General features: G+C 39.2%; 1 protein-coding gene across 1 annotated transcript in view; it reads left to right on the top strand.

Annotated features, from left to right (window-relative positions):
• The window catches only part of LOC139734279 (uncharacterized), a 40,561-nt gene that overhangs the window by 27,290 nt on the left and 850 nt on the right, over positions 1–12,421 (top strand). The window lies entirely within an intron of this gene.

The raw sequence follows: 12,421 nt of genomic DNA, 5'->3' as shown, positions 1-12,421 counted from the left end.
TCTCTGGGGTATCTCTCACTCCTTTTTTCTTTACCTTACCTTTTTCTTTACCTTTTGTATGCACATCACCACCTATAAATCTGCCAAGCAGTTTCCTTGGTCTTTTTCTGTTTCCCTTTTACACTATAGCGTACTATTGTAGGCATTGCCTCCCTACACACGATACATGAATGCATCTGTGGTACTAGGAATTTCCATTGAACATGTATAAACTCCGGGACTGGATATTATCTTCATAATAAATGAAAGAGCGGAGGAGTTGTGTCTGTATACCGGAATGCATTTCAGACTCCGGATGTGCATTATGTATACAAGTGGGTCATTTTCTTCTCCTCCACCACATGGGCAGCATCCAGATGATGGCTGGGTTGTCTCGATTCGATTTTAGCGAGCATGCTGCTGTGTGTGTGTGTGTGTGTGTGCGCGCCCTGTTCCCCATCCGTCCATGTGATGTAAATGCTGGTTCCCTTCCCAGCCCGGCCAATCAGACGTGCACAGTCCATTGACCTGATTCTGGCCTGTTCAACAGGAGGTCCTACACCGAGTAATAGATGGCTGGTTTATGAGGCCGGATGCCAGGAGTATATCGGTACCTCGCCGATGCAGATGCATCACAAATGCCACGCTGTAATACTCTGGTGCACCTTTTATTGTACCAGGCAGACTTTTGTCTTTCTGTTGTAAGTATGGGATGATACTTGCGACATTGGCTCATAGACTACATTGTAGTATAGTCCATCCACACATGTGCAATTTAGACACACTGTCCCCATCTTTATCTCTCTCTCCCTCTCTCTCTTCTCTTTCTTTCTTTCTCTCACATCTCCCTCACTGTTACTATGATTCCATTTCTTTTCTACTCTCTGTGTTCATATCTTCCTCAGATTTTTTTTTTTGTTCCTTGAACTGTAGTTTCTTATATTTTCTATCTCGTGTAGAGATGCTCAAGCAGGCAGTACAAACTTGACGTAAATGTTAACTGTCATTAGTACTCTTTTTATTTTTGTTTCATTTTGCTATCTCAATAAATAGACCTATGTCTATTTTCAGTTGAAGTACAGAAGCTGGTTGACAGCACACAAAATGTATGAAATTTCAATTGTCTGCTTTTTTTAAAACTGATCGATGTCATTTGTGTTTAAATCAGTGGATCAAACAAAGTAATAGATATTCACAATACTTGAGACTTTTCCAAACTGAAAAAGAAGACATTCTTTAAAGACATCATCAATACTTTCTAGATGTTAGAAATATCTTCATGGACATACAGCTGTATTAGTAGAATACACAAACCCTTGTCTTATGGTAGATGCTACATAGCATTTTTGATTATGGTCTACAAACATATCAAATGATACAAACAAAAAAGTTAGTGTGGAGCCCTGTATATATATATATATCATATACCAATCAATATTTTATCCTAACAGAGTAAGATATGTTAAGACATTGTGATGGCTTGTGTATGAGTGGCTTTTGTGAATTGGGACCTGTATAGCAAGTTTGTGAGTGGTTGAATTAGCGATTAAGATTCACAGTGACGGAATTGGAATCAATTGTTATTAGTTATTAGTGACTGTCACCCTCTGAGATGATAAACAGCACATTTGCATTTTGGAAGGCAATATTTTGTTGAGTTTGTTCGATAGTTACAGTTTCGCAAGTATCAGTTGACTCTCAAAATTTGTGAAAATAAGCCCCCTACAAAATAAACTGGCTACATAACATAATCAAATTCCCATGTGGTATAAAAATAAGATATGATAAAGGAATTGTTTGTCTTGCCAATTTCTGGTAGCACTGCAGGAGCTATCATGTTCAAGGGCACCACATTCTTCCAGTGATTTGATCTTTTGTACAGGATGTGCCTGTATGTTTTGTTTATCAGGTATAAATTTTGTTTGTTTCCTTTATACAGACTACCAGTGACTGACTTTATACTATGTGCATTCATTGTACAGGTTTTGTTTTCAATGCCATCATATTTTCCCCATTTTTTCATTCCTCTGAATTCCGTGTTAACTTGGTCAGCTGGTCTGTGAAAAGGCTTTTGTTTTTTTCGGGGGTCGTTCCATTAGCTGTCATGTGCCTTGCGTCTTTATGCGCCAGAGTAAGCTCCTCACCGCATCACCGACCATGCGATCGGTGAAACAATGCGGACAAACCGCTCATCTGCTCAGCAGGCAACTGCAATGCAGTGCGAGTCCCACACCGCAGGCTCTTTACGGAGTTATACTTCCCGCATGTCAAAACAAATGTATTTATGGCCTCCTAGTCTTTGGGCTGACAGAAGCTGTGTTACACATTATACATGTAGGTGGGATAGAGACGCACTGTACACTTGTAGTGTACAGTCAACCTTGCCTGTAGAAGTCAAATGTATTTTGACTGAAGAAATAGCTTCGACTTTGCAATAGGGAGAAAATTCAACTTATGAGGGATTAAAATTGATAGAATGATATATAGAACTTGAAAAGACCCTTGACTTAAACAATTATTTGACGTATACATGCAAGGTCGACTTAATGACTGTAGTAGTGGTATAAAGTGGTTAGCATAAATATAGTAGTAGTAGTAGTTGTAGTAGTGGTCGTAATAGTAGTCGTCATCATCGGTGTAGTGGTAGTAATATCGTAATTATGACATCATTGTTGATGTTAGAAGTTGGCGCAGCCAATATGACAACCAAAGTGCATGATTGCTGCTACAATGCCTCACTCCAGTATCTAGTGTATAGCCTTGGAGTGCGTGCTGATGCTTAGGAGTGGTAAGGGGTCTTGGATATACAGACTACAGTGTACAGTACATGCATGTATCACCCCCCCCCCCCCCCCCCAACATGAACAGCACAGAGTCTCGGTATAGAGGATGCACATTTACTATCGGTCCACATTTGCACACATTACATGCACACAATGGCATACAAACAGGGACACTCAGCTGCTCACTTTGCATTACAGCCTGACTATAGCAGAGTACCTCCCCCTTCCTCCTTTTTTCCCCCTTTCCTTCCCTTTGTTTTATTATCATTTCATGTAAACCTTGCTGTATGTAAAATGCAGAAGGGATATAACACTACACCTGACAAGCAGGCACCAGAATTGTCAAGCAAGGTACAGACAAGGCTGTGTAGGAACTCACCTGTTTACTACAGTGGCATTCTGTGCATGGAGAGATTTCTATAGAGAGAGAGATAGGGAGGGTTAGGGGCTCTTGTATGTGCTACCCTGAATTTGTTTATCACATGATAATGGCTACTTGCAATTCCTTCGCATTGCCATGTCCCCCCGCCGCACTGCCTTGCTGCTACTCCGGAAAAGGTCAACAAATCGGTGGCCGATTGAGGATGGTGTGGACATTGTGCTCCGGTTTGCATCAGGCTAATTACACTTAAAGTTCAAAAGTTTACACCACGCACTGGTGGTATCACCAGATTTATTATTTAAATCTGTACCCACCTGTGAGACATAAGGTAAATTCCAAGTACTGGATTACAAGGTGTTCGCTCGTTTTCTTGGGAAGCATTTATTACGTTTGTGCTTGAAAACTGATACTGTATACATCATATGTTTTGCAGGATTTTCATTTTTACTCTTGCAAGTCAGGTGCTATTCATGAATTTGACAACATACAAAAATATTTACTCCAATCCCAACATGAATGAAGCAAGAATGTGTAGGGCCTACATTCTCAGTTCATTACTGTGTGGGTACCAACCCCACAATCGCAAAGTTTATAACCACTCGCAAAATTGTCAGGAAGTCGTGATTCGCAAAAATGCCTTAGCCTCTCTAAACAAATTTGTGTATGGATACAGTATTCATTGTCACTGCTACAAAGAGAAAATGTATTTGAGAATTTTACAGCTTGGTGTGAGAATTATGACAGCTACCTATAAACAGTCTTGATTTGACACTTATCAAGTCACAATTTGACACTTTTTTATCAAGTCACCACTTGTATTGCATGTCAAAACAGAATGAAGATAAAAACTAAGAACAAACTCAGTTATTAAGGACAAAAGTGCTTAAAGATTGTTTTGTTGGAAGAGTGTTTGAAGAATATTTCTATAACTTTTTTATGGTACCATATTTCTAGTAAACATTCTATTTAAAGGGACGCAGTCCTCGCGAAATTAAAAAAAAATATGTTGTTGTTGGTACCTCCAATGAACTACTTTCATCAAAAACAAACTTTCAAATCACCAAATAAGCTCGTACATTTCGGTTAAAAAAGTGTGACTCTACAAATGAGCAAGTCTTGGCGGAGAGTCATACGTCATCGATGCACAACTCTTTCCAGCGGTGTTCTGCTCGTCATCCCTAGTTATTTATAAATACATGTTTACTATTTATTTTTATATTAATTGTATATATAGATAAGCTTGAAATATTTTGTTTGAAATAATAAAACCACATATTGTCACATTTTATGAAAAAATCAGTTATCATTTTGAACACTTAAATTGGTTTTCTGAGGCACGGCTGTCAACTTGAGAGTAGGGCATCAATGACATTGCACCTTTTGGCAGGCTCATACACGATCGCTTGCGGGAATTATTTTTTTAAAATCGCGTACGGAGACAATTGTTGATGTCCACACGTATAAATTGGTGAAAGGTTATATATTTTACTCTTCTTAATTATCAGTACAGTGAAAATCTCAGGACTGCTTCCCTTTAAAAAACACTGGGTAAGAAGTGTTTCTTTAAATGCTGCACACATCTATTAAAAGAAATGACACCTTTTTTGTAAGAGTTTCTGCATTTTCAAACTTTGCTGGGTAGTTCAATCTAAGAAAGGTTCATCATACCATGGTACCAGTCATGTAAAACTTATCACAATCTATGGTCAATAATGTATCGCAGGTCACAAAATATTGATTAGCACTCATAAACAAACTGTTAACATTTTAGGAGCAATCAAGTGCTTTGGAGTGATATCAGCTGAAATTGCCTGATGATTTTAGAGGATTTAGAGATGAAAACTGCATCATTATTTTTTTGTTTGCTTGATCTTTGTGGCAACTGATCCATTTTAAAAAATTGTATGTCATGGACATTTTTTGTGTGCATGCAAGTGAGTAAGTATTCCTTTGAAACTCCTGCACTCTGAACTATTAAAGGTTAACAGAGTTCTAAAAGGGCTCAAATTAATCTTCCATCATTTTGAACTTGCTTGCAATAAATACCAAGAAGCTCTGCCAAGAAACATGTCTGGCTGATGCAATTTGCCAAAATAACAATTTTTTTGTTTTGTTTTTAGTATTTTCAGATCAAAAGAGGAAAATAATTTCAGTTGTATGCATTATGACTTTTATTCCTGAAGAGCCATTCCCATTCATTTGTGGGTATTGACAGTTATAGAATGTATATGATAATAGAGAGGCTGCATGCGATTCACTCTTGCGCGGAAGGGCGATGGATACTGCTGTGGCCCGATTTGTTGATGATTTTACCAATTATAATTATAACATTATATAGCAGCCATGATCAGATAGGTTGTCAGATTGCTCAGAGTGGCATAACTTTTTGGCAGATACTTCACATTTTTTGTCATTACCCAACTGATATTTGTGTTATCACAGCATTATTTCACACATTTCTTTCTATGTATCGTGAGTCCATTTTAGAGCAAAAATCGACACGTTTCTGCAGGCGTTTCAAAACTATGTTATACCTTTAAGTCTGATTATAGGCTTCAGCAGTCTATAGCAAGGTCAGTGTGAATACTTGGCCTGTTGCTATGATACCAAATTATTGGCCCGTAAATACTGGAGGATCTTTGGTAACCACCTATTTGATTACAGAACAAAACATTAAATGTGTGCAGAATGCTGGGTTCACAATGTTCATCAAATGACAAGTTAGATTTATCATGCTTGCGGGCAGCACTTTCCGACTGTATGCTGTTTCTTTATCAAAGAAGTGCTGTCTATTCATAGATGTGGATCAGTGAGAGTTGTTTTGTTCTTTTTTGATATCTGCAGTGTGGGATGAGCACATTTACATGTACAGCAAAATTTTGCAGTCAAAATGACCTTCTCGGTATATGCCAACCAGTGCGTGCTCCATGCACAACAATGTGCGCCCATCCATTTATCCCAAATTGATCTTTCCGTGACCTCCACCCCCCCCAAAAAAATGAACACACATCCCTCCATTTTCCAATACGTGCGCACATACAAACGTACAATGTATGTACAGGCCGCTGCATGCACACATACATGTATGTACGCGCATAGGGATGCTGCTGCATCTTTCATTAACATGGCCATGCCACGGCTCAGGCTTGCATCGGCAGTCCGTCTGCTCGACAGAGATCTGCCCCCCAATGCAATGCATGTTGTACGACATAGCAGATAGCAAAAGTAATTACATGCACACTCATTCATATTTCCCAGTCTGCAGGTGCCAGTATACAGCAGGGGAGAGGGGATTGAGATGTGTTTGCCAAGCATTACAGCTCGATGGAAAAAAAAAAGAGAAAAAGCAATTTCAAATCCATATATTGTGAAATGAGATCTGCGTTTACATCTAATTCTTCCATGAAGTGTCAACCTCCTGTATTGGCTGTGCCACACATTTTACTGTGGTCCTCCAACACAGCAGTCAGTGCGATGAGGGGTTTGTGTGTCTGCTCCGGTGCTTAAAGTACCCCCCTGTAATTAGCCGTAACCTTTTCATGTCGCGTTCTGGATTGGCGGTCCAAATTGGATTTGCGCTTGTTGTCCTTGACAAAGCACCGTTGTGTTCCTGAGTGTCTTAACCGACGGGGGATCTAATGGAAGGTGTCACAATCGCCTTGGGCGAGGAGCGGCTCCCTTAAAAAACAGCAGCCGACTCACAAAGGTGTGGTAAATTCTATGGGGCAGTTGCAGTTTTTCTCCAGCTTTTGCTCTGCGGCAAAGTTACAATACGTTCATCTGTTCACCAGTTAGTCATTCATGCCTTGAAATAACATGAAACAAAGGCTGAAGACATGAATTCCAAATATTTAAATAATGCATTTAAATACATCCACTCTTTTCTTATGTTCCAGCATATCTCTCTTCCCATGGTATTGCAAAATATCTCATAAGACAAACAAAAGGTATATTTCATCAAGTAAGAGGAATATACCTGTAAGTATGCAATATGTGCATTATTAAATACCACAGTCATTTGTTGGCACCATTGTCATTGGCCTACTGTAAAACGTGATATATTCGCGGCATGAAATTTTTCGCAAATTGGAGCCGACAGCCTTTTTCGCGGCATAAAGTGTAGAGAAGAACTTTCGCATGCATTTTAATTTTCCAAATCTTGCCGCTCGTGAAATTCGCAAAAATTAAGATGCACACGAATATTCCTCTCTTTTTTCAGTAATACCACAGTAATACATATGTAGATGCGACAGTAATTCACTAGTTACATTTCTCATTCTCAAAATACCCTAGTGTTTCTGGCCTGAAACTACTCCGCTCCAAAGTACTGTAAGCACTGTATGCACAGATCTCTTTTAAGATATGGGGAGAAGAAATCTCTGAGATCACATGAAAAATACACTGCTGTGCAATAAGTGGTATTTCTTGACATTATAATTCACCTCATGAATGTATATTTGGTGCGAAGTTTGATTTTACCATCGTAATTACTTGATGGTGTTTTGTGATTTTTTTTATGGTGTATTTGCATTCACATTACAAATTACTGCGCAAATACTGGTACTGTGGTATTTCACTGTAAATGTGAATACACCCCTTTGCTCTCGCAGTTACCCTTTGTTTGTGTTTATCCTTCATGAGATTGCCTGTTGCACACATGCTGTATTTTCATCCAATGCCCTGCAATGAAAGGAGCCGACCCCCTGATTTACATGATGTGAGGCGACTTGAAGAAGAATTGCAGAAATGCACAATAATTATGAAGGCCAGACTTTTCAAATATGCCAAGGCTCTGGTGCCATTTCAGGGTAAAAGATATATGGAAAGTTACCATGAGAAATGCGATGGCTTGAAAAACATATTCTTTGACAACATTGATGCAAAAAAAACAGTTTATGAAAATATGGTGCTATTTCTCAATGCATAATGAGGGAGGTGCCAATGTACAATTTGTAAGCAGTGACCTTCAAGCTGGCAACTTTGGCAAGCAAGACGGAACCTTTTTCGACCAACAAGGACAGGAAGATCAACTTTCTATCCATATTGAACGGTTTACAACTGAGTACTCGAGTTTCGGCACACATTTACAAGTCTTGTACTGTACAAGTCTCGTGAAATGGGTATATGCAGGTGTGGGCAGCGTGTAGAAGTTAATTGTCATTGGCATTGTCATTTTGTTGCTCCTTATTGCATCAAAAGTGACCATTTGAAGTTAATAAGCAAAGATGAAAGAATATTGGCCGGAAAGCTAACCAGAGACTTTACTTGCCTTGTTTAGGGAAAGTGCTGTTCCACTTATGTGATTGGTATTTTCCTTGCTCTTTTTCTCTTGTTTTCATAATCAGTAGTACAACTATTACCTTCAGTGCCTGATTGACATTTGTGTAGGCCTACTAGTTTTTCTGCATAATGTCAGAATTATTAGTATAATAACCCTTTTGTACTGTAACTAGCATTGATTTGAGTTAGACTTTGCCAAATGTTGAATGATGTTGGTCATCAATTTAAAAAAAAAATGCAGCCTAATTGGTATGATGATGGCTGCTCATGAATTCAATCGTTTGCTAACTTTATAACTCTTGCCACTCAAAGCATGGGGAGAATGCAAACTGTTGACCGGTAATGACCGATTACATGAGTGGACATAATATGTTGCCAGAAATGAATCCTGACAGGGCGACACATCACACTGCAGGCGTGCCCGTAATGAAGACTTGGTTCCATTACATGAGGCCACATGTGTGGGACTGAGGCAAGGCATGGAGATTTAAGGGGGAAGGGCCCGGGACTATTTCAAATAAGAATTGCATGATCACAGATCGGTGCATATTTTGACTCTGTCGCAGCAACCCCCGAGGCTGAATTTTGTGTGTGTGGATCAGACTCAGTACCAGTCGTCTGTTCTGCCTCAGCAACATCAAGTCTCTCTCTCTCTGATGATCTGGGACCCGTTGCATAGAAGTTACTATTATGGTATCTTTGCCATTTAATGGTAACTTCCATGGAATTCTTGATTTTTATTGGCTGTTGAGTATTGTTGCCATGGTAGTTACCATTGGATGGCAAAGTTACCATAATAGGAACTTTTATGCAACGGGCCCCTGGTTGTTTGTTGCTGATGCGAAGACTACGGCGGTCAAGTGAAGTTGTGCTGGGTTTGTCATGTGCATCGTCCAGTCATGCGTTCATGCGCTTCACGGGATGAACGTTGTGGGCGCAGCGTGCGGCAAATTGCTCCTCGGACGTGAAAAAAAAAATAAAGGGGGGTGTATGCTCAATAGGGCACAGCAAGCAGTGATCGTAACTCACAGCTTGAGTGGCCTTGGATGGCTAGGCTAGATGTTTGATAACTAGTGATCAAGTGGTAGAAAAGACTATAGGACAGATACAGAAAAGCATCTGTTTTACAAATGGGCCTTTATTGCAGTCTTTTCCAAGTCAATGATGCTAGTAATACAACCAATGTAAAGACTAATTACTGGCATTAATCACATTTTTTTTTTATCTCTCTGTCTCTCTGCAATAGTGATGTTGTTATTATTGAGGTGGGGTGGAATGGTTGAGACCCACCAGTAGATAGACAGTCACTGCAATGATAGGATCAATGTTTGGTTTTCTGCATCGTACTGCATATAAACTTTGACCTTTGATATCTCGGTTATCTGTTTTAAAATGAATCCGTGGCCATCTAATTCATGTACATTGAGTACATATATATTTATATTCTATTGAGTCTGACTATCTTCATGGAATTTGCCAGCTGATGGGTGAAAGCACATAGTATATTCTTGAGACTTACATTGTGTATGCTGTATTTTTATATCTTGAAATAATTTTTCAGAGAGGAAGTAACACAATCATCTTTTATGTTAAAGTACTAGTATTGCGCTCATTCTGTTAGCTTGGTATATATTCAAAATGTCCAGCTATAACATCTTTCTTGGCCTCCTGCTTGCAGCGGTCATCTTGACCGGCGTTCCCCAGAGTGGACTTTTTTAAAATGCATCCGACTTGCTTTCAGAATGTTTTGAATCACAATCTCATTTTTCCAGTTTAGTGCCTCATATCATTTTTCCTCATTGTTGTCCAGCCAGCCAGCATTTTCCCTTTTGGCAACCTCGTTTCTGTCACTCGAAATGGCAATTTCAAACGGTGTAAAGGGGGGGTTTTAACTAATTTGGTCGAGCGTTTGTGAAAGCTCTGAAATTTTGAAGCAGAGGCAGCTGAAAGGCAGGAAATAATGACACTGCCGTGCACTGCATGGGGAATGACTGATTATGTGTTTAATGTAACTTGACAATCTCCGCTGTTTTTTTGCAATCGGAACGAGTGAGATATCGTGGCTGGCGTGCGTCGGGGGAATTAGGGCCCTCCGTGCTCGCCGTCGGAGTTACGTACTGTACGTCTGCTCCACCGCCACACACTGCTTCTTGTTTTTTTGTCTGCATTTGGTACTGTTTGTGTGTTTGTGTGTGTGTGTGTGTGTGTGTGTGTGTGAGTACATGTGGTATCGATGTTTGTGTACCTCGACGTGTCCTCACATCATTGTGCACACACACACACACACACACACACACAAAGATGGAAAAGAAATGGAAGATGTAGATTGAGGTGGTGAGTGGGTTAATGGAAGTGATTCACATCATAGACAAGAGCTCCTTGAATTTCCTTCACGCCCTTTCCATTGGCAACATTTTTTGTTAACTTATGCACCTGTATTTTTGTTTTTGTTTTTTTTGGGGGAGGGGGTAGACTAATATTTTTGTCATCACGTTCTTAACATATGCCTATAAGCATTTTAAGTTACTTGAGGAAATATTTGATATAGTTGTATTCCTGTATTGACTATGACTTCACTGGTATGAAAACATATAAGTGTATATGAGTAATCTAGAGAAAGGAAAGATTTGTTTCTGTTGTATTACTAATCTTGATGATGAACAAATTGCATGCAAATAACCAATGAGCTAGTGATAGCATCATAAAGTATTATATAATCTTTTAACCAATACTTTAAATTCATCAACATGTTGTTCCCACATCATTCAAAATTCTTACATTAGTATCCACAGTAACATCAGTAAAGTCCTGATATATCAATGCATATCATTCGTCCAAGTGTTAGATTGCTTTGAATGACAAAATGCTTTTGCCAAGGTAATTTTTAATCTTTGACAAAAAAGTTTGTAGCTTACATGTGTCTTTAGTCCTGTCAGAACATCAGATACATTATCTTTCTAGCAAAACAAAATGGTCCCAAATTCTAGAAGGGACAAAAAAGATGGATTCATATCTAATGTAGATGTGTTGTATCCTAGCACACTGTGTAAGACAGCTATTAGAGGTATGATATGAGTGTGTGTAGTGTGTGTATCCATGCATTGTGTGTGTACATGTTTGAGTGTTGTTTTTGTATATGTATGAATTGTTGTGTGTTGCACTTGTGTCTGTTAACTGTGTTTTGTGTTTCTGTGTCTGTAGTGTTAATTGTGTTGTGTTGTGTTGTGTTGTGTTGTGTTGTGTTGTGTTGTGTTGTGTTGTGTTGTGTTGTGTTGTGTTGTGTTGTGTTGTGTTGTGTTGTGTTGTGTTGTGTTGTGTTGTGTTGTGTTGTGTTGTGTTGTGTTGTGTTGTGTTGTGTTGTGTTGTGTTGTGCTGTGTGTTGTTATCTGTGTGTGTTTGTGTGTGTATCTATTTCATGTTGTGCAATCTAGTGAAATTCTTATGAAAGCCTGGTATGGCCTTTTTGTTGTAACAACCCTCTTTTGCAACCATTCGTAATTCTAGTGTTATTCAGCAGTAATATTCAACAGTATTAAGACTGCTCACCTGCAACTGAACACTCACTGGCGCCGACGTTTGCGAGGAAATTCTCAATCAGTTGAAAGGAATGCTGTTAATGCGTAATTCATCCACAAATACACTATTTGCACAGGGCTGCAAAGTGTGTCTCTAATTGGAGCACTCGGAAGTCTGTAAATCCAGCTGACGCTAGCCTGCTTCACTTAGCCTAATTTTTCCTCATGTTGGTACAGTTGCCTCCATTTTATATAGTGTATGTGACACTGCCAAGTAGCATTACATTTCTGTTTAGCTGAGTCATTCATGGAATGCAAAGAATCTCAAGTATTTGGTGAATTGTCTTCTTTGGATTTCAGAATTGTGTACCGCGGTACTAGCTTATAGGGGCCTCGTGCCTCTCTCACTGAACAGTGATGGAATATACACTGCTGCCTTAAAAAGGGGCCCTGAAATCCAAATGCATGTTGATTTGTGTTGA

Source organism: Diadema antillarum, unplaced genomic scaffold, assembly GCF_040938485.1.
Source record: "Diadema antillarum isolate AM-2024a unplaced genomic scaffold, OU_Dant_1.0 seq00000521_RagTag, whole genome shotgun sequence".
Classification (NCBI taxonomy): domain Eukaryota; kingdom Metazoa; phylum Echinodermata; class Echinoidea; order Diadematoida; family Diadematidae; genus Diadema; species Diadema antillarum.
The sequence above is the reverse complement of the archived record's forward strand: the minus strand, read 5'-3'. Positions and strand labels throughout refer to the sequence as shown.